At 46.6% G+C, this 22,632-nt stretch overlaps 1 protein-coding gene across 6 annotated transcripts in view; it reads right to left on the bottom strand.

The window, feature by feature from the left end:
* LOC1281513 (uncharacterized) overlaps positions 1-22,632 on the bottom strand; it is a 179,594-nt gene that overhangs the window by 76,586 nt on the left and 80,376 nt on the right. For 4 of the 6 annotated variants that reach the window (XM_061644099.1, XM_061644103.1, XM_061644102.1 and 1 more), the window contains exon 3: positions 5,744-5,939. The exons of the other annotated variants lie outside the window; for them this stretch is intronic. The gene's annotated coding sequence lies outside the window, so the exon portion shown is untranslated. The remainder of the gene's footprint in view (positions 1-5,743; positions 5,940-22,632) is intronic. 6 annotated transcript variants of the gene reach the window in all.

Raw genomic sequence — 22,632 nt, 5'->3', positions numbered from 1 at the left:
TGGCTTGTTTTGGGGAAATCTCTTTGCCGATAAATTGAGGCAAGGTGCGATACAATTTTATCACCTTCGCATGAAACGGCACGGTGCTGCGTGCATTGCTAAGGATAGGAAACAAATCATGGACCGCTGGTGCTGCGTCTGCGTGGACACAGTGCGGGCTCGTACAGGCTCGTTAATTTGATTAAACAATCGATAAGCTTCGATTACACACTGCCGAGATGGATGCTATTAATCAGAATCAGGTTGATAAGCGTAAGATGCTCGAATTAGTCTTTTTAACGAACAAATTTTAACCTAATTCAATATCAGTTGCAAGGCCTCGTGGAGCTTTCGTCGTCTGCAGAATTTTAATATCCATCAATTACAGCTGCAGCTAACCTGATTAATGGTTGATTGTAGTGAACCACATCAACCAAGATCATGCATCACGTGTTAAGAAGAGCTCATTCTTTACCCATTACAAGCTAGCGTTTCACTTCCCTGCGCTTCACGATACCGGACACAACAAATAATTAACCGCTTTAATTCACTTCACCTCAGAGGTCACAGGACTAGACGCACATACACACACACACACACACATGGACGCATACACAAAGTCCAGGGTAAAGGGCAGTAATCTGAGCGCATTAACTAATTTCGCTAATCGAATCAATAGCCTCGTTCGATGGTAATTAAAAGCAACACATAACGTGCTGGCCCGATCCGTACGATATACACACAGTGTGCCCAAGAACAAGGAAGCCGGTTCGCTCTCTCTCACTGTGTGTGTTCTAATCCACTACAACAACACAGCCTGAACACCGGTCAACCGGCCATGTTCATCCTTTGTCCTTCTTTCACACGTTCCCTTCCGCTAACATGCGGTCCTAATAATATCCGGGCCCGTGTTTAGTTTCGCTACCTTCGGTTTTCTATAATCTTATTAATTATGCGTTCAGTTTATCCTTTCCTGGTTTCCAGCAGGGCAGCAAGTGCAGAAGGTGGGATGGGGCCGATCATTTGATCCCGAGTGTCTTCTAAATTGAAGCTGCAGCAATCGGCGCTGAAACACTCCTGCTCTGCATCCGTTAAATCTACATCTAACAAAGATACGAGCGAAGTAGCATTTGTTGGTGGTTTGCTTTAAGAACATCCGGACCCGCCTACACCGAGTTGGTACAACAGCTTCAAGCTGCTAAGTCAACACACACACACACACACACACACACACACACACACACACACACACACCACATTCACAGGCAGCTAATCAGAAATTCTAATTCCCACTCGCCGAAGCCCTGCATGACTGCAGTGGTGGGATGTTTAGAACTGAGCCGCACCGTTCGATACACACTAATGAGTATCGTGTTGCAATGCAAATGTGCTCACAGAAAGTTTTCTTTGTGGGAAAAAGATGCCAGCTGTGTGGCTGGGTAGTGATTAAAGGACGGTTTAGAAAGTACAAGTTAATTACATTGTGCGCGTTAAAGCTACAACAAGCAAAAGCTACAACAAACAAGTAAAAGGTACTACGATTCCCTCAGTTTATTCCGTTCTCGGCGAAAAACCCCTCCAGTAGCTTTGATCATTTCCGGAAATCGCTATTAGGTATATACAATTATTTTTTGTTCCTTCAATTGCTTCGAATTCAGTGCCCAAAGTGCCGGCTAATTAACATTGTTTGTTTTGTTAAAGCTTCTTGGAGTACTTGACATGCAAAAATAACGAAATCGAAATCATGTCTTTATAAAGAACAGCTCATTGATCGGTGTTATTATTAGAATAAATGGCTCCTATTTGCTATAATTAATATGACATTAATGTTTCTTTAATTTAAATGAGGCTAAAACGGTTTGATTATAACTTTTTCTTACACCAAAGAAGATTTACATCTTGAATTATTTTCAGAGCGGCTTAGGTGTAAAAAAAAGTAAATACCGCTTTAAACTGATAAGAGAAAAGCAATGTTAAACCCTACACTTGAACTAGTAACCAAATATAAAATAATAATATTTCTTCATATGGAAAATACCATGAAGACGTGTACAGCATTCGTTGCTAAAGAAATTGCTGAGTTGCCCATTTGCTTTAACATTAACCCCTATTTAGCTCTCATTCTACTCAATTATGCTTTGCTAATTGATTGAGAAAGTTGTTTGTAAATCACTTTTTCGTACCAAACAAACTACTGCTGCAGAAGGTCACTCACACACTGCATTGGAGAATTAATGGTTGAAAGTAGTTGCAACTACCCCAAACCACAGCCACTAATGCAATTGGAATCCGATAGAAATGCTACTCATTCTAACACCACCACCACCAGCACCACCGAATGTTGGCTGCTTTGAAAAGGGAGTTTGTTCAGAAGCCTGAAGACTGAAAACAAAAAATACAACCACATTTCCAGTCAAACAAAAACAGAGCATCAAACTCACCGCACACTACTGTTTGGTTGGAACAAAACAGCTCACCATCGTGAAACTCTTCGGTAGCGCACCTTCCGAAACTGGGAACACACCAACACCATGATGGACTGGTGGGAACGTCTTCCCGTTCAAAGCATTTTCTCCACGTACGTGAGTGTGTGTGTGTGTGTGTGTCTAAGGTGTGCAAATAAAACATACCACCAAAACGAACACAGGAATGTTGATTTTGCTTCGACAGAGATCCTTCATCCCTCGCCCGAACACCCCAAGACATAGATTGACTCACCGACAGAGTACAGTGATAGTGTAGTCCTGCGGCGAACCGGCAAAGAATCAACCACGCTTGTGTGTCTTGCCAGCAAACGTACCAACCTAGGCTAGGCAAAGGTGTGGCTCGCAATTTGATGTGGCATGAGGAGAACAGAGAACGAAAAAAAACAACAACAGCAAACGAACAAGCAATACACGCACTTTCCCTAACGGCATCCACAAATTGCTCACTTGCTGAAGGTGCTTCTTTTTTTATGTCGATGCTACTAAAGGATGGAATCGTGCGATGGTTCCTCCCATCCCACAAGCACATTCAGCGGACAGAGGGAGAAAGCTGTTTGCTCGAAAAGGACTATCTTCCTCCGAAGACGATTGACGCTTGCATGAGGAATTTTAGTGAAGTGAAGAAATGGCCACCGAACGTGTGCCGGCAATGTGCGCTTGAGGAATGTTTTTGCTTCTCGTGTCTTCGCCTTCTGGGGCAGACCCTGCTCCCCCGGTGAGAGCCATCCAACTGCCGAGCTGCCAGGATGACCGGCGACAAAGCCGCTCGAAGGGTTTGCGCACGTCTCACACCGTAGCTGAAGCACTTGCTTTGCCTCACGTCATTTACGCTCCACAGTACTAACAATGAACTGGCAAAAGGCAGAAAGGCTTGCACGTAAAGTGTGCCGAACAGACGGGAGTGCGATCGGGCTTGTTCGACAAGCCGGGGAATGGAGAACGAAAATGAAATAACTCATTGATTTTCGATTCTTAGCTCCAACGAAGGTGGAGTTTTTCTTTCCGCTTCGTGGTGCAGATTGGACGCACTGTACTGCTCGATAAGACTGTTTCTTTTTGGTAAGCCAATTATCCGGCTGATCTGTAGGCAGTGATCATGAGCATTGAGTTGCTTTGATTGTGGGTAAGCGATTTAGAAAGAACTTGAATCATCCCGTGACAATAAATTGCTTAGAATAGTTTTGGAGCTTTCCTATAGGTAGCGTACCCAATTTGAAACTGTATCGAATCAGATAGTAATCTTTATCAAACAAGATGTAATGCCCTATACCAAAATATTATACATGGAAAAGAACAGCTTCTGAACCAACCTTCCGATTTTGAAAATATCTCATGCTTATGCTTCCTTCTAAACGGTTTATAGCAAAATTGTCACCTACGAGGAAACGCTTCCAATTCCACGAATTTTTCAATTCAAATAAACTATGCTGAAGCATCCTTCGCTCAACCTTCTTTTTTTTTTAATCCTCAACCCTCCTCCCCTTATGGTTAACCTTTTCGGCACTAAAATGGATTTATTTCGTTCATCTTAATAATGGTGTCATGAACTGTGATTTGTCCCTTCCACCCTCCGCTTGGGAATGAAAAATACACCATCGCCTGCACTACACGACTGCTGCCAGATTCAAAACCTAATTTTCCTAACAATCCGCTACCAGCATGATAGGTAACCCCATTAATGTTGGATTCTTCACCGTTCGTCTTCTGTGTCAGCATTCCGTCTCCTCATTTTACACATCCCCATGCTGGTGTAATTCATTTCTGAGCCACCTTCAACATGCCAGCTCCTGGATGGCGCGTACCGTCTGCTCCGTAGTGGACAATTTTTATGTTTCGTTTGATGTCATTATTCAAGCCGTGTCCGTGCCCTTTGCAGGGAACGAAACCGGAAAAGGGAAAAGGGAAATAACAGCATTGCAATGAAATGAAAAAAAAGAAGTCCGATCAACAGTGCTCCCGGGAAGCCGGCTAGAAGTACTCGTTGGTAGAAAGATAAGAACAACCGATATGGCTACTCGCTGGCTCGACCCTCGGCCCAATTTCTCATTTTCCGTTGGGTCAAATAAATAAGCAAGGCATGTCACCACACCTCCACCCTCTCATAGTACAGCACTTCCAGCATTTGGACGACTTACACAAAAGCAACGCACACAAAAAAAACTGCAGGAAAGGAAACGGAAGTCCTGTCCCAAGGGACTTATGTTGAAATAGGTCCATTTAAATACGACTCGACCCTGATCGGGGCGGACTAGCTCGGTCGCGAACAAAATGGAATGGAAAAAAACTCTCCACTAGATGATCGCACCGTGGGTCACGGGCCCCTTTCCTCTCCATTTAACCAAAGTCTTGCTTATTTTGCCATTCTTCAGTTGATTACCTACTAATTTCCGTCCTTAGCAGGTTGCTTTCGTGCAGTAGCCGTAGACAACAACATAAAAAACCGCCTCTCCCTCCTCCCGATGTCAGAAGATTCCGTTGTCACATTTACTGTGCAATTCCCGACCTAGCGAGTGACGAATTACGCCATTCTGCTCGATGCCAAAATCGGCACAGCAAAACGAACGGATTCACTTTCATGTGCCCCGATCCGCGAGCTGTTTACCCACGCTCACACAATAATGAGGATGTCCTCTCTTCCGGGCGTTGATCTACCATTACGGAACCATTTACCCGTTGGGTCTGTGGCAATATGGGTCCGGATTTTCCGACCGGTTGACAGCAACAGCAACAACAAAAAAAACTCCCTCCGCCTGTCCGGTTTCGTTTACCAAAAATCAAAAAACAAAAATCCGGGCCTACAATAAACAAAAGCCCAGATTGGTCACGCGTACCCTCCGGACAGGTCTGGCTTCTCGGGATCGGGAAAAAGGGATTGAGAATGGAATCGTTCCTTTGTGTTGCACCCCACTCACCGCAAGCTACAGGAGAAAAATGAAAAAAAAGTTTAAAGGAGACTAGAGAGAGTGAGAGAGGGAAAGACCAAGAAAAGGGTGCAATCGAAACACTCTTGAAGGTGTCCAACGGCAGACCTTCCGACGGATGATATTAAAAAAAGGGGTTACACTTCCTTTTGTTTGGATTGCCTTCTTGATCCTTTCTCATTATTTATTTAAATGCGAAAGGAAGCAGAGATCGGCAGGCAGGGCTTTTCCGATCTCGCATGCTCCTGCCCATTTCTCCCTCTTCCCTTTGGTCTCGTTAAGCTAAACAAATCTCCACCGGAACAAAGACCGAAAGATTGTGAGTTTTTGTTGTTGTTGTTGTGTGTGTCTACTTACCTTTGCCCTTCAGCTACTACCAACTCATCGATAAACTCGCGGTGTCCGGATGCTTTGGTTGAATTTTCAATCGATTACGATTGTTTCTTAAGTGAGTTTTTATTGCTTCAAACCACCAACGCACAATCTCACTCACGCACAGACGGGATGATAAAACGATTATAATACACGAGCGTTGCTCGGCGCAGATTTCACACTGGAAGGAAAGAAAGCAAACATACCGAATCAGCAATACTGTATCGATTATTGTGTAATACCGTCTGCCTCCCTCATGCTCTGGAAAAGCATGAACGAAAGCAACAAAAATCTCAACGCTTGTTCAACATACTCCCCCAGCAGGAGTGTATGTTGCCGGGGGAGGAAAAAAAAGCTCCTGGAAAAGTAGACAGCAAAAAAAAACTCCACTCAGATCGTTGCGAACATATAATCAGCTAGCATCATTACACAATCGGCCCCATTATCTGCATCCCGTGCGTCCATCGGTGGTGAATTACTGTGCTCAAACAATAATTGTATGAATTTCATCCCCGCTTCACGCAGCTCATCGCTCTAACCCTTTGCCTTGGTCGAACACAGTGGAAATGCAATGCGAACGAAAGCGAGCGAAAAATTACAGATATCAACTGGCGCCATTGGATCCGATCAGCTCACACTCACACACCCCCCGAGAGGCTGCAAAGCAAAGGGAAGGGATAAATAATGATCATCTGGTGGGCAGTGGACACAAATGTGTCTCTCTTCCCGTAACATGACAATTGTGCCGCAGTTAAAACTCTGTTGCAACATTACAGCGACATTCGAACGAGCGACGTGGAGGGGTTGTACTCGTGCGACTGATTGCCTTTTTATTCAATTGAAATGCTGTATGTAATGTGCTGTTTTTTTTTTTTGCTTTTCAGCTGCAATCTGATTTCACATGATCTTCTTGAATGGTGTTTTACTTGATGCAGAGATATCCTTGCTTTTTTTTTATTTTAGTCAGATAATCTTTTAATGTGTGGTAATCATTTTATTGAACATTGAATCCAATGGGATGCATTTGCGATTCTGATTGAGTATTTCAAGCCTGCAAGAAAATAATAGAATTTTAAAATAACCATATCATAGTGTCGTGACCTATTGGATTTTGGCGGACTCATAATCCACTTACAACCACTGTCTAATCCACCTTCCACCATTATGCCAGTTTTTTTACAAACAAAAAAACAAAATCCCTTTTGTCTGTATCAAACCAATAGCAACACGCTTAGCCAAAGCGTTACTAGAGCAACGATTTTCACTGCTAGGTCCCAAACTTTATAGCCTACACCGTACCGAAATGCCAACCCAAAGAAGCCACAAATACACACACACACTCAGGCGCCGAAGCAGAGGCCATAAAGTTGAACAATAAATATGAATTATGCTCAACCTGGGTGGACGTGAAATTTAATTTGAATAAATGACTTTCACGGACACTGGGACGTGTTCTTTTCGGGGTGGATTTTTCCTTCCAGCTTACTGTTTTTTTTTTCTTCTCATCCCCCCAGGAACGGATGCGCTTTACAGATTTACGGAGAGACGGAACAGACAACGGGCCCCGACAACAATCTGCCCAAAATAACTGCTCTTCCCCTCCCAGGGCAGAGGGAGGAAATGGCTCCACCAACCGAAAAACTGTTGTCCCATTTGGCCCCCCGTCCGGCAGTGTCAGTTTCAAACGAGCGATAAACGAAACATTGAATGAAGTTCGAGAGCGAGAGTGGATCACTTGGATGGCCATTTTTCACATTTCCTGCCCGTGCCCCGGGAAGTGCGGGACTTTGGGCATATGCAAAGAAAAAACTTTCTCCCTTTGCACGGCCAACGCTCGCACGAACCGGGAACATGTCAATCACGGTGCCGGGTTGTCTGTCTGTCGGCAGCCGGTACCATGGAAAAGCTGTCGATCGAGTGAGCGAAAACGGGAATTGGGAGGGTGATGCAGCGCGCTTTATTGCAAGTAAATTATGCTTTTATTCCTTTATGGCCGCAAGGGACCGTAAAACATATTCTATTAAGTTTGCCCATAAAGCCCGTGGTGCCGGTTCAAGCGATTCCGCTCGGCAGGCGCCCGCGCACATAAAAAGGTTTCGCGGTCTGTTTGGAGGCTTCTGTTGCTGGGAGGATGAGATTTACGGGGATGGGGAATCGTTTATACTGCAAGGGAGAAAGCCGCAAGCGGGGCGACTTTTAGCGACTGAGGCCCGGCCCGGCCTCAACAAAATATTAACTAGATAATTGTAGCAGACGGCGAACATTGTGCTTCGCCTGCTCTTAAATGAATGATGAAATGTTTTCAATTATGTTAAAACAATTCTACAAAATGCGGCTTCAAAGCGGTTTACCGCGCCAGCATTCAACGGCGCAACCAAGGCGTCGAGTGGATCGTTTCACGTCTTTACGTCAACTGTCAACTGGCCGTAAGCACCCGGCTTATCCGGCCGGATGATCCGGATGATCAAACAAAAGACAGAGAAACCGAATGCTTCTACGATGCTGCTGCTGCTGCTGCTGCCAGGAAGGTCACGCGAAAAGGGCCCAAAATTATTATAACAACTCTAGCAACTGGGCTTCGAAACTCAACACCCACAGCTCCGCTTAGGAAAAGGTGACGAGATTTTGCTCCCCTCCGCTGCCTCTCATCAACTCCTCTCAACCCACTAATGACCCACGCACCTGTACCGGGGAAGAGGAACCATCTTTTTTACCCCATTGACAGGTGGCTGTCGCTTTTCGTCATAATTATCGTCGCAAATTGATCTGACTTTGTCCAGGGGAGGTGGTGGGAGTGGTGGGGTTTTCAATCAAAATGTATCAAATTTTGAGGAAGCCGGTCGTTAAGCTGGCAAGCTAGAGCGGCCCACATCAATCGGGGAAAACCTGCGCTCCCGCGCCATTGCCGAACGGACGAAACCCTCTTTGAACTTTCTTCGAATCTGTCGTCTTTTGTTTTTTAATAAATTTATACCGAAAGTTCCTCGCCGTCGTTGCTCATCTCAATCTGTCTTCCTACTGGAGTGAGCTTGGGGTGGAGATATTTTCAAGTCTCCCAACCTGTCCACCATCCCCATCGGCTCTGTTCCACTGAAACGTCCAAGGGGCAAAAGGTCGCCGAGAGTTTCGCCCAAAGGATACGGCTGTTGCGTAGTTCACGTGGCATGGGGAAACCTCCCTTTACTGCCGGCGTCGGTGTCTACTGTTTTATAAGGGTTAAGAAAAGGTTACCCTGGAACACTCTGGTATATGCCACGCGTGATGTTCGGTCTGTCTCGTAAAAACATATGTATGAGAGGGCTTTTAAGGGATTTGTCTTTACGAGAGCTCGTCGACTTCATCGGCTTCCCCGGCGAGAGATCGACTAAAACACACACACACACACACTCGCAGAGAAAAGACACACACACGCAAAAAGGTGACTGACAGCGAGCAACCTCACAGACAACCTTCTTTTCTTTCGGGCTTCTTGGTTCTCATGTTCCTTTGCTTCTGCTTCTTCCTCGGGCAAACCCGCTCACTCCAGAAGCAACCTGTCAGATTGAAGGTAGTTTCAATTGAATCGGACGGTTTCGAGCTTTAGCAACCGGCCTCATACATTGCAAAAATAGAGACTGGTTTTTTATGCCAGAAAGAGTAGAGTGAGGTAAACATCCCAGCATCCATCAGTCCATCCATCTGGGCGAAACCCGTTTTGAAGGCGCCGGAAAGCCGGTCGGAGCAACTTTACGACACTAATAACATGATGCCTTATGATCCCTGGGCAACACCATGGGCTAACCGTACCGCTGAGCCACTCAGCTTCACAGGATAAGCGGGACGTTCCGCTTGTCCCAGCCCCTCACCAAACAAGAAAGGTGCAGAAATAAAAACACTTCCCGGAACGCACGGCCCCACAGTATTTAAAGGTGACAGGCGCCCGGGTCGCCGTGTGCCATGCGTACCGGGATTTGAAGGTGTAATGTGATTAAAGCTTTTCAAATAGAACATGGCCCCACCCCCATCCATGTCCGGTACCGGTGCTCCCGTTTGCTTCCGTCTTGTACGGCAGCCAACCACGGCCAAGAAAAGAGCACATCCTGACGCCCTCGTGCCCCGCTTATTGCCATGTTTAACTAAATGTTGCCTCGCAGCGTCTCGACGACAAGCGCTCGAGTGAAAATGATTGGCATTTTCCATCACGTTTTTTTTTTCGTTCACCTTCTTTTCCCATCTTCCCAACTCCCACGTTCCCCGTACCGCTTGATCTAACACAGAGCGGCGAACAAATTTCCGGAACGTACAAAATCCGTCCTCTGACACACCGCCAGAACGCTACGCAGAATTATGTTGTTTCTTTTGGGGGCTTTGCGTTGTTTTGTTGTTCCTGCACGGCTGCACGGTACTTCTTGCTCGTCGTTCAGCTTGGTGGTGAAATCATAAAGCATTCCGCGCGGCACATTCTAATTCTTCCGCCGGAATGCTTCGCTCATAAAATGCTGTCGTGCATGGCAAAGGCAGGGAAGCTAATATGGGTAAGCGCGGGTAAACTGATAGCATGATGTTCTTATTCGTTTTATTTTCTCTTTTCTTGCTCGTTTCTCTTTTTTTGGAAGTAATCTTTACGACCAACATTCGCGGATGACTGCCGTAGCTTCTCGCTTTGGAAGAGCTTTGCTTTGGCTGCTCATTAGAGTTATGGCTTTTGCTTGCTGATGTTTATTAGATGCGACATTCTTCGCTCGAGCGCTGCCGGTACGTACTGAAATCTGTGGAAATGTTCCAATAAATCCGCATCGGAAATATGGAAATTCAAACGCTGAGGAAATAAAAACCATAAGAATCCTAACAATGCTAAAGCTCAACCACAACAAAGTTGAAGAGGTTTGAGTTGATCACATATTTTTGGGCAAGTATCATTTCGTTGAATATATCTTTCTTCGCCATTGATTTCATGGAGGTTCTAGATTACAAACAAGAACGTTCCGAATAGATAAGATCTTTCAAGATCCTGTACAACTCTTAGCAACATAATTGAATTCACTCCCAAAAAGAGATAGTTTAATTATCCGCAATCATTATGCCACCTAATGCTTAAAATCTCATGATATCTGCCTAGTATGTAGTAGTCGAATGATCATGCAGCCTATTCCAGCTATTGTAGACTTACAATTTACATCCTTTGCCATATAAAACACAAAACGAATATTAATAACAATCTTGAAGCACTTAATCACCTGCACGTAATGCAACGAAGTCTCTATCTAAAGCCATTTACACTAATGAACATATATTGATCTTAAGACAACGATCGTGCCGATCCGTTAAGCCTTTTATGCAATCATGACACACAGCACAAAATTAATAAACAATCTTTGTGTGGGGTTTCCCCCACTTCATAGCAGCAAGTACTGCACCGGTACGAAAATCTTAACCCTTGCACCAGCCGAGAGAACCAACAACACCGTCTATCTGGCATCTCTGAGCTCACCGAGCAACCTTCTCCGTTCGCTCACCGAACGTGTTCCTTGTTCGCCCGGGATTTAACGCTGTATTGCTGCTTCTTGCAGCACCAATATTTGCAACCACCGCGCACCACCTAACGACCCTCGCTCGCTCATTGTTTATGCATTGTGCGCCAGTTCGTTTACAAGAAAATACTTTCTGCTTTGCTTGAAATGAAACTCGGCGCAAAACCCCGCTCGGTACACTCGACTCGACCGGAGCTGCCAAGCAGTGTGTATGTGTGTGCGTTATCCCTTTGCAGAATTGTGGAAACTCCAACCCTGGGCTTGATTTTGCGCCCGCACTATTCCGCTTGTTGTCCGCAAATCGCTCGCTTTCCTTTCTCTTAACCCCGTTATCACCTGTTTTCATCCGACTGTCAACTTGATCTCCGTTGCTCCGGAACGAAGTTGCACATTGCACAACCCCACCTGCACCGGAACTTTCCGTTGCCGTGCCGGGCTCACTGTTCGCCCGAAACACAGAAAACAATCCCGGCATGATTCACAAAAGCTCACCTGAAGTGTTGTGATGCTGGTGCCGGTGCGCTGTTGTGCTTTTGCGATATTATCCTCTCCGTCCGGAAACTAAATCAGATCCGTTTTGGCTTTACCTTTCTTTACAAGTTGCGGAGGGGGGGGGAGGGGAGTGGGAGGAAGCCGAAAACTTCACCACGCGTTTCAAGAAACACACTCTTCTTGGTGCTGTTGTTTGAGCGTCATTTAATATTCCTTTTCTGCCGTTGGTGCAACGAAGAGCCAAGGATCAAGTGGGGCGATGGAGAACCAATTCAAGATAAAGAAAGCATCCGCATTGCACTGTAAGAGTATGCGCTGATGCGATGATACTATTAACCGTAACCTGGCGCGGATGCGGATCCAGAATGAGCTACACCGGCGCAGGTAGGATGAACGGCGTATGTGGGTTGAAGTAGGTACACACAACACAAGAATGTGCTCTCTTGTGGATGGTGTATCAGGCGGCACTAGTCTTCACCGTGGCCACGTCTTTCCGACACAATTCGAGCCACCGAAAAAAAAGACCTGGAATGCCGTGTAGAGTTACGCGTGTGCAGTAGAAGCTAGTGGCGTCTGACGGAAGTTGAACAGTTGCACCCGAGATCCTTTCGGTGGCTTTATCCACCCAAATCTCCAACCTAGCTAGTGAGGTGCGAATCTTGATTCCATGCCAAACAGCAGTGTACAACCGCTACCGCTAGGGAAGTCTTGGTTTTTTTCTTTCGGTTTTCTTTCTCCTATCGCATCCACATCCCAATGCTTTCCCGAGTTGTGCTTTATTCTGCTTCACATGTGCATGTACGAATGTACATTGTGCTCCATGGAGTTACGCTAAACTCTTGTTGGTTGGCAAACGGAAGTACCCGGTGTACATTCGAGAGGAATAATTTCGCAGCCTGTGCAGTGCTACTTCCGGCAGGGATAGAAAAGGAAAACTCCAAGACACTAAAGCACTCATTACGAGGTCATATCCACTGCTCCGTGCGCAGGCATGTATCACGTGTCAGTGGCAGCAACATTCGGCTGTTTTGTGCAATAAACAATGCACGCCAGAAGTAGTTACGCGAACTTCTTTTTTCCTACAACGGTTTACACAATCGGACACACAAACACACACAAAAGATTCGTTGTAGCGTAGTCCATTCCACAGCTTTCCTTCACCAAAGCACACGGTGTGAACACAAATGAAAATGGTAATAAAGCTGTCTTTGTTGCAAACAGCATTCAACACGTCTTCATCTCGCTTAAAGGGATTTGATGTATAACCCGACCTGCGCATTAATTTCTCCAAGCTTCAGCGAGCGTCCGTGCGTGTGTCTAATTCCAAACAATCGACCGATTGCGGGAGCGGGAAATTGCTTTTTCGCTTATCGTCAAGTTCACCCGCGGGGGCAACAAAACAAACCAACCCAAACTCATCGAAGAATGTCTTTCATTAGATAAAAGCACCGGCCCGTCATTGATCCTCGTGTATTTCGTGTCTGTCTGTCGGTAAGAAACTTTCTCGACTGCCAATCGTAACGGATCTCACGAAACAGCTAGAGCGTGTGCGAACTGTCATCGTCTTCGGGGCAGACACACTGTACTCCTCCGGCCTTAACCTAATCGTTCATGAAACGCATCATATCGGTGCTGTCGTCACATTACTTCTCCTACAATTAACGGCTCGTTCCTTTGACCCGGACCATAATCCTTCACCCGGCGACTAGCGCCGATGTCGAAGCCTTTGGCAAACCCTTGGTGGCTTAAGCGGTCATCCCCGTGGAGACAACACCAAACCACAGCGGGCAAACTCAACCCCACACCCAACCCAAGGCCCAGTGCGCGTCAGACGAAATGTCCGATCGATTCCAGCAATTGGAGGTCCTCTGGCACTCGGACAACCGATTCGGTTGGGGTCATTATTTTCACAAACCGAAACTAATACCTCTCATTTTCGCTAAATAAGTTCCCCGTAAACAAAAGCGCCCAGTGGAAGGGAAGCGATGTAATCTCATAATGCCAATTAATGTCTTCTCTATTTATCTTCCACGTGGACTTTCAGCGTGGCGAGCCTTCCGGGGCAATGGGGCAAGCGAAGGGTGGCGAAAGCTAGAGATTCGTGCTCCCATCATGTACATTTGTTGATGGAACTCCTCAGTCTCCTCAGTGTTTCAGTGCCAGACTGGCACCAAGCATTCCAGCAGCCCACCAAACATACACAGCCCAAGCAAGCGTCAATCCTTCGCGGACGTTTCAAGGAGACCGAAACATTCGCTAGGAACCTCAGGCCTTGTTCCACGTTACCGACATACACACGCAAACTAATCTAGTGGATCGACTTGCGGGCACGAACCATCGAACGAACGAACGGATCGCTTCTCCTTTGCTCCGTTCTGTCCGTTTTCTTGCTTGTCTCAGCTCTTTCCCTCTCGGGAGGAAAAAAGGGGTTTTCTCGGGGTGCAAAAGTTGGTCAAGTTGGTTAATCCAAACCCTTCCCTTTGGTTTGCCTGCCCCAGGTTCCATGTGGGGTTTTCATGGGTGGTAGAACACCATCAAGGACGAAAGTTTATCATGTTCTGTTTCGCAGTATGTGTGTGTGTGTGTACGTCGTGGTCAATCGTCCATACAGTGAGATAGCAATCGGATCGAGGCAATTTGCGCTCCTCTTTCCCGTCTCTCTCTCTCTTTCTCTTGTCCACAATCCGTGGCATGTTTGCCGTACAATCTCAATTTCGTTCCCTCCGCTTAGCAAATGGGTTAGAATTCGGTGCCAAAGCGAATCGCTGACAAGGAACGGTACTTATTTCACGGTATGGAACTCCATGGGAACTCTACCTCTAGAAGATCGTAATCAAAAAGAGAAGAAGTAAAAAAAAGTAATGCCCAGGCAAAACAACATCAAACAACCACTTAACCCGGCTGAAGAAGTTTCCCATTTCCCGAGCGTCGGGCTTCACTTCTCAATATCTAAAATCATCAAATAATTTCTTTATAGCAACGTTTTCAATAAAATCTTATCTTTATGGGACCGATCTTAATACAGTCTCACGCGTGGCACGGGATGTTCAGCGGTATTCAGGGGCGGCACACGTCAACCGTCAGCGACTCATCCGACCGGAAAAAAATCCCGTCCATCGAGGAACCAATGAGCGTGTGTGGCGCGCTTGTGATGCATTTTCGGTGGGTTTTGGGTTTAGTTGACAGAGGAATGGGCATCACACACACACACACACAAAGCACATAAAAACGCTTATCCTAGCAGCAGCAGTAAGTGTAACATCGCTACGAGGCGAGGAGTTTATGGGTTGGGGTATCGAGGGCATCCACCGGATGGGACTAGCGCATCTAAACCAACCAACACTATCGCCACCGTATAAAACGGTTGGGTTTGGGTACGGTTTTATCATGTTCGCCCCGACGAATCGATGTGGACACGTGAAGGGTTGAACAAATTCGCTACAAATAAAGACAAGTCATAAAGAAGGGAAAAAAGCAAGCTTCATTCTACCCGCTACCGGAGAACGGAGCGGGGAGAAGAGACGCTGAAACCGTTTTGTATCTTCTGTCAGGTTTGTACAAACGTATCCATTCACTGACCGTCTAACTGGACCGCTACGACCAGCACTCTGTACAGCGCTTGTCTGTTGCTGCTGCTGCTGTTGCTGCTTCTGATCGCTATTATCAATAGTGCCGCTGGCAATCAGGAAGCCGTCTCTTCTTTCTTTGCTGCGCTCCATGACACAGGCACATGGGGAAACACTTGCATCAATCGACCAGCCACCATTCCAGCGTCCAGCAGCGAGCGGCGACGACAACTACAACGGGAGAGATAGCGCTTAAAAAAAGCTAAACCTTTTCACTGTTTTCCAACAACCCTAGCATCGAACCTACACAAGCGTAGCGTCTCATCTAACGCTCATCAAGCGCTACGATGATGTCGCTGGACACGCGGCGAAGGAAGCGGCGAGCAACGAGACCCGACTCGCCCTTCTATCAATTTCAGACTCAGACGTTTTAACTTCATACTCCAAACAGCAAACCGGACAACAAACGGTCTGTGTTAGGAGCATACTTTTTTTCCTTCCACGCCTTCCCGCTTGCAACCGTTTGCCACCAAACAATTTACAAAACGATTTTGCTAGCCTTTAACCAGTGTCAGTGTTTTTCCGCCCTTCTCGTCTATTTGCAACACCGTGTACGTCTAGTTTCCCTCGCTCTCTTTTCTGTGTATGTCTTTTTCTCACACTTTTCCACTGCCAGTTCGCCGACTAAACGCTCCCAATCGTCCACTCGGGGCGATATTGCCGTCATTTTCAAAATTCAACCATTAGCCACCCGCGATGCCTTCGCCTAACCACCCTCTACTACTTCGCCACCCTAAAACTTGCTAGACAACGCCAAAGTGTCCTAACGAAACGGAAGCACATCAGTTTTGCTGGGAAGGGAAAAAAAATGTCGAACGTGTCCAGCAGGTTGATTGGCCGCAACCGTACACCCGAAGTGCGGCTGGTTTTGTTGTGGTTGCGGTGAATTCACAGCACGGCAAAACAAAAAGCCAAGCACTGTTTCTGAGCTGCTTAAGGTGTTCTGTTTGGGAATATACGTACTCAATGCCGTAGTTTTTTGACATTTTAACTTTTACTCTGCTTATCGTTCAGTCGTATTCCGAAGCATTGTCTTGATTGCGTCAAACTGTGTTTTATAAACTTTAGTTACAAAAAAAACTAGCAACAACCTCAATCAACGACTACCACTCGCTAGGTGGATTCAACACAACTCACACGAACGTCCGGGCGGCACCGATCGTTTGCAAATTCATTCCGTATCCTGAACATCGCCGATTGGCAGGACATTGCACGGTCTTGCTCCATCTGCTTGCAAGGGCAAACATGCACAAAGTGGGATGCAAAAAAAGAACCCGTTCCCTCATTCAAAAACGTGACAATCTGTCGTCTCTCGGCTCCGGCCCGGCTGGAGGTTTACCGGGATGAAACGAAAACAAAAAAAAACGGAAAGGAGCAAAATTGTACAAGATTATCGGCAAATCAGAGACACCTTCGGGTCAAACTCCGCTTCCGATAGCCGAACGAATTGACAGGCCAGACTGAGGCAAGCTGCGAGGACGGAGAATGATTGGACCGTTGCAAATGTCCGGTGCTTGTTGTCCAGTTGCGAACCACTTCATCAATAAAACTGCCTTCATTGCCGTCAGATTGGACGACCAGTTGCAGTAGTGTGAGGCGGAGGGCTGGACTTGCAACAATAAATAAGGGAATATGGTTACACCTGGAAGCTAATCGATTCGTTTATTTGCAATCTATATGAGTGGTGTCTTATTTACTCTTAATTTATCAATTGTAAACTTCATCGTGTTATTACAAACCAATGATGTATGTGTTCTGTAGAAACCCATTCAAGCAAAGTAACTCCTTTGCTTCTGTGTAGAACCAAGTGTAAGCTTTCAACGAGTTCAACACATTTTTTACCATTTCAATCGAAACGATTCAAACACTTAACAGCTTGATTATTTTTGCACACATCGTACCCAAAATTAGCAAATAAATCATTCACCAACAATGAGATTACTCAATTCAAGCCCTGCTTCCCCCAAATGCCAACCACAACTTGCCGTACGGAATGGGGAAACCTTATGCGCATACCATACCACTTCGATGCAAACCATTCTATCGAAACCGCAACGTTTCGGCCAGAGCAAGAAATTCTCTCGGGGAGCTGCTTTCGGAAATGGGAACTAAAATTCCAACGCTCAAACCAAAGTGGCTTTTTTTCTTCTTTCCCTTCTCCAAAGCCACCCACGAAGAACCAGCAACGGGAGCACGGCTCCTGCACAGGAATGTGTAACTAGATTCATTATATCAATCCTTTTGTACCGGTTTGGCAAACCATAAGTCATGCTATTTTAATCATGAAAGTAATTAAGACATACCACATACACACACATTCACCCACACTACCCTTTCTTTTGGCTGTCTGTCGGTATGTATCAATGAATAGACGGAAAAGCAAGATAGGGAGAGGGATAGGATTACTCTTTTACATATTTAAAAAAGGCCACCTTTCTCCACTTCCATATCCAGTGCCTTTCCGAAAACGGGTAGTATACAAGGTATCGGCAGCGAATGAGCCACCACCAATGCACGGGTAGCCTTCCCCTGGGTGCCGACCGGTTAAGCAAACATAAAAGCAGTTCGCTTCATTGCATCGCCGATCAGAAGAGCAGAGCGGGCAGGCAGAGGCAATAGAGGTGAGCACTTCAACGGCACTTTATCATCGTGTCATCGCCGTGTTTGCTGAACAAGAAGGCCGCAGAAGATCGCAGCGAACAAAAGCGAGCAGAAGAGTATCTCTTCAAAAGCCGCTCCCCGCAGGCCGCCCTAGTCACCTTGTACCCTGTCTGTGCACAGTCGTTGCACAGAAACGTTGCACTTCAACACTGCCTTTGCGGCATCAATGGCACTGTCGACGTAGGCCTGCATGCCGCGGTGCGTTGTGCGGTGAGTAAAGCAAAATGATGCTAGAAGAAGAGGATTCGCGTATTAAAAACAACTTCCCCACTGGAAGTGCAACATCAAACTGCCACCTCGTTAAGCATAAAAGCGAGGGTTAGCCGCCCGGCTGCCCGAATGGGAAGGCGAAACAGGAAGCGCCGAATGAATAACCCTCCCGGCAGTTGACTTCCGTTCCGACTACTAATTGCTGTTGCTGCCACCGGTACCAGTACCAGAAGTTCAAGCCATGCCCCCACATGGTTGTTGCCTCGGTAACTGCAAATGCAAATGCGGCCTGCTCGGTTTGCATACATCTATACGCTCTAGTCTGGTGCTCTCTCTCTCTTCCAAACGAAGGTGATGATAAACGAGCAAAACGAATCCAAACGGCGCACTTTTTGCTCGTTGCGTAAGCTTTAATGCTTTACCTTCCCTTGCTGCCGCATAAAATTCCACAATGTTCTATTCGAAAATTCCTCACACTCGGTACAAAAGCGTAAGCACCTTCCCGCCCTCCCAGTCTTTCCAGTCGCACTCGGCGTGGCTCAAAAGGTACTGGCATGATAATAAAATTGGAACGTACCGGGTGCCCGCAGCTTCATTCATTCGGACGACGTCAATTATGGCAGATTATAATTGCTAGTCAACCATAACAAAAAATACCCGTACTTAAAAAAAACGGCAAAGAATGGATGGGAGAGTGCCAATCCCTTTTTAATTGCTACCAATCACTATTCCGACCCGCTCCCACAGCCCAACCTAACCCATCGGAGTTTTATCGTACCGTACAAGAAGAAGGGAACGCTCAGGATCCGTCCACACCATTCGGCAGCCGGCCGGTGGGTGGCTGGGGAAAAAGAGAGCACGCCAGCAGTTCACCAGTGTCACCATCATTATTCAAGGTGGAGGAAGTAAAATGGCATAAAGAAGCGATTCTTACGAATGAAAAGAACGAAGAAAAAAAGAGGAAATCTTTTGCATTCTCAACACCACACCGCCAACAGCCATGCTGTTTGTGTGCGCTATTCCATCTTAACTCTTCCGATACTGTCCCCACCTTCCCAATCCACACCCCGATCATCACGCGCAAGGTCTGACAGGGCTGATGGGTTTTCGCGTTAATGTGGCATCCCGCGTTTTCGAAAGGCATCCCATTCATCCGATTCATGACTTATCGGTCGTTGCAGCTGGTATGGGTGTGTGTGTGTATGTAAAAAGTCGGGCAGCCGGAAAGAGATTGGCAATAAAGCAAAAAATCAATGAATAAATTTTCATAAATATTTCCCATTATCGGGGATAATAAAAGTTTGCTGCCGCGGTTTCGTGCTTCCGTCGCATCGGTCCGTACGATCGTCTTTGCGGTGTGTGTGTGTTAGTATATGTTTGTGTGATTTTATACGCCTTTTTTAGCCGCTTCGTGCAATAAAAAGGGTTTTTTTTCATTTCGAGTTCTTTTTTCTACCACAGAACGCTCAGCCATGGTCTCGGTAACGGTCATTATGCAGCAATCGGAGCGGGAAGCGGAGCGCACTGCCACTCGTACGTGGCTGCTTACCTGCCTGCACCCACCGGGCATTAGTTTTTTTTTTTTCTTATTTTCCATTTCCACGCCCACAACATCCAATCACAATCTTCCGGACGGTGGCTCACGCCAGCCAACACTAGCCAGGCCCTAGCCCAAACGAATGCGCTCAGCTCACACAGCCACCCGTGATAGCGTGGGCTTTGATTTTGCTGTTTTCCGCCCGTTCCGCACGTTCTGCACCGGGCCCGCCGGTAGATTTATATCCGAGGCCATTTAGATCGAAAATTGCTAACATGCTTGCCTGCATCCTCTGAATTTCTCTCTCTTTCTTCTCTCAGCCCCAAGAATATGATAGCTTTCGGAACTCCTGCAGCCATCTCTCGGAGCAATTGGCCTCCAGAGTGGCGTGTTTGGTTCCGGCTGCCTAAGAAAAACTTTCACAATTTATGTAGATTTCGTTGGGCGAGAGTGAAGAAACTTGCCCACTCCCTCGTTGGCCACTTTGCTCGTCCCCGTGCTCCGTGTGTTTGTGGTTATGCGCTAGGGCAAACGCATGACACCCATCGGATTCGGATCGGATCGCAACGGACGGCCATTCCCGAACGGGCCAAGTAGCATGAGTAGCATTTCTTTTCGCATTTTTATCACAAAATTGTTATCTCTCGGAGTGGGTGGTAGCAGTGATGTTTATGCTCATGAATTTTGCTCGAAAGTGCCTTTTTTAACGACTGCCCAAGGGCTGCCCTACTACCTCCCTAGGAAGATACAGCATATCTGATACTGCTTAACCGGAAATGTCCGGCGCACCGTTTGGGGACCGGACATTAAGGATGGGCATACTGGAAACGGCCTGCCCCGATGGCGGAAATTGGAAGAAACGAAAAAAGTTTTATCGAAAACCGCTGCCACTTCCAGACTATTCAACGACGTGTTCCGTTTACGTTGGTGCATACGGTGCCAACCCTCGCCTGGATTTCCACCAGGCGGGCAAAGAGCGTACATTGTCCGGGCACTGGCACACACACGCACAGCGTACGGTTATTAATTGACCCGAGTGATATGAGGTTCCTATTTGCATCGATTTTAATCACTGCTACTCATCTCATATTGCTCTCCTCGAACGCTCGGCGAGCTGTGTACACAACCATTAGGCAGGGAGTCTGCCTATCGTTTGCAACAAGGATGTAACACTTCAGCAGAAAAGCGTTCTACACACACACCGCAAACTTCACGTCGCCGTCGGCCATCGCTCGCCCTTACGAACGACCATCGATTCGCACATTTTCACGTCCCGCACCGAGAAAACTCAATCTACCCAAGCTCTTCCCAGTACCGTCCTCCCTGCTGTCCTTCACCATGTATCCAATTGCGTTTCGATAAAGTCTCCCTCGGACCCGGAAGGCGGCGTACATCTCGACAGGCATTCGCTTGCCTGCCCGCCCGAACGCCTCCATTCGGCCTCAATCTCGACAGCTGGAATGCTTGATTCTTTCCCTGCCTCCCCGTCCATTCATTCGCTTTGCCACGAGCATCAGGGGAACATCTTCATCCTCGATGGTGCTGCACCAGCGCAAAAGCATGCAGGGCTAGCAGTAGTGGCAGTACCGAGCCAAGCCAGCACCAACCCATGTCACTGTGTAAGTGTGTACAAATATTTAACTTAGATCAGCATTTCCAATAGTTTATGTGGGCCATTTATTTCGACAGTAATGGTTGGAGTTTTTGAAATATTCAGCCACCGCCCGTGCCAGTCGGTCCGCAATCACTATCGAGCCGGGGATCGAGAAGTGCGAGCATCGTGCTCATATGCGTCCATTGCACGCAAGGGCTGGTATCGCTTTAAGTACTCGGCCACTTCCCACCCGTTGCGTCCCGTTTGGGCCGTCCTCGCTCGCCAAGATGCGCTCGCCATTAAACGCACGCATCTCGGACATATCTCGTAGCAAAGCTCCCGCCCGAAGGCTGCTCCCGTAAGCTGCTCTGTAAGCTGTGCGTGGGCAATAAACAGAACACAGGCTCGGCGCCGTACCATGCTGCTCTACTTTCACAGTATGTGTGTGAGAGTGTGGCGAGTGGTCGAGTTTTCTCAAACATATTGATTGCTGACTGGTGGGAGATAAATTGCGCAAGATATTCATTGGCCAACGCAAACATTCCGATTCCGTCGTCGTCGTCGTCGTCGTCGTCTGCTCGATACGGCCCAGCCTGCCCTGAACATGGAGAAACGGTTTCGTCTTGCGTGTGTACAGGGCCAACGATTATACGAGTCATTTGCGTTGTCTTGCATCAATGCTTTCCACATGTTTAATGTGCAGATGGAGGGTTGCGACCCGGTCTAGCTTTGGATGATTGCCGGGGCAAGTCAGAAAGTTGGTAATTTAGCGATTAAAATATATTGGCGCATCGTATGGTATCTGGTCCGGATACATCGCAGGGGAGGGTAAGTTATCGAAATATTCGCTTTTCATGCATGACATTTGTATCGCTTCAAGGGAAAAGTTTTTAAACGAGCCATCTCACATGATGCAGGCAGGAGAATGTAGAGAAATTGGGGTATTTTGAGAGTTTTACTGTTTGTTTCGTTGTGATGTAATAAAAGGAAGATAAAAATGGGTTTACTATCCAGTTTTATATCATTAGCAAATGACTCAATATAGTAGCATGAATTTCAAATATCACAATCGAAAACATCTGATTACTTTAAACCTCTACTGGAATTACAAACACAGAGTTTGCAAAATGAATGAAAGAATTTAAGGGCATTATGTAGTAAATTCTTAGACCGCCGTTTTGTAGTAATAAATACATCATAAATCGTTTATTTGTAGTATAACAATAAAAACAAACTTGACCATA

The sequence above is a fragment of the Anopheles gambiae genome, chromosome 2 (assembly GCF_943734735.2).
Source record: "Anopheles gambiae chromosome 2, idAnoGambNW_F1_1, whole genome shotgun sequence".
NCBI classification, from domain to species: domain Eukaryota; kingdom Metazoa; phylum Arthropoda; class Insecta; order Diptera; family Culicidae; genus Anopheles; species Anopheles gambiae.
The sequence above is the reverse complement of the archived record's forward strand: the minus strand, read 5'-3'. Positions and strand labels throughout refer to the sequence as shown.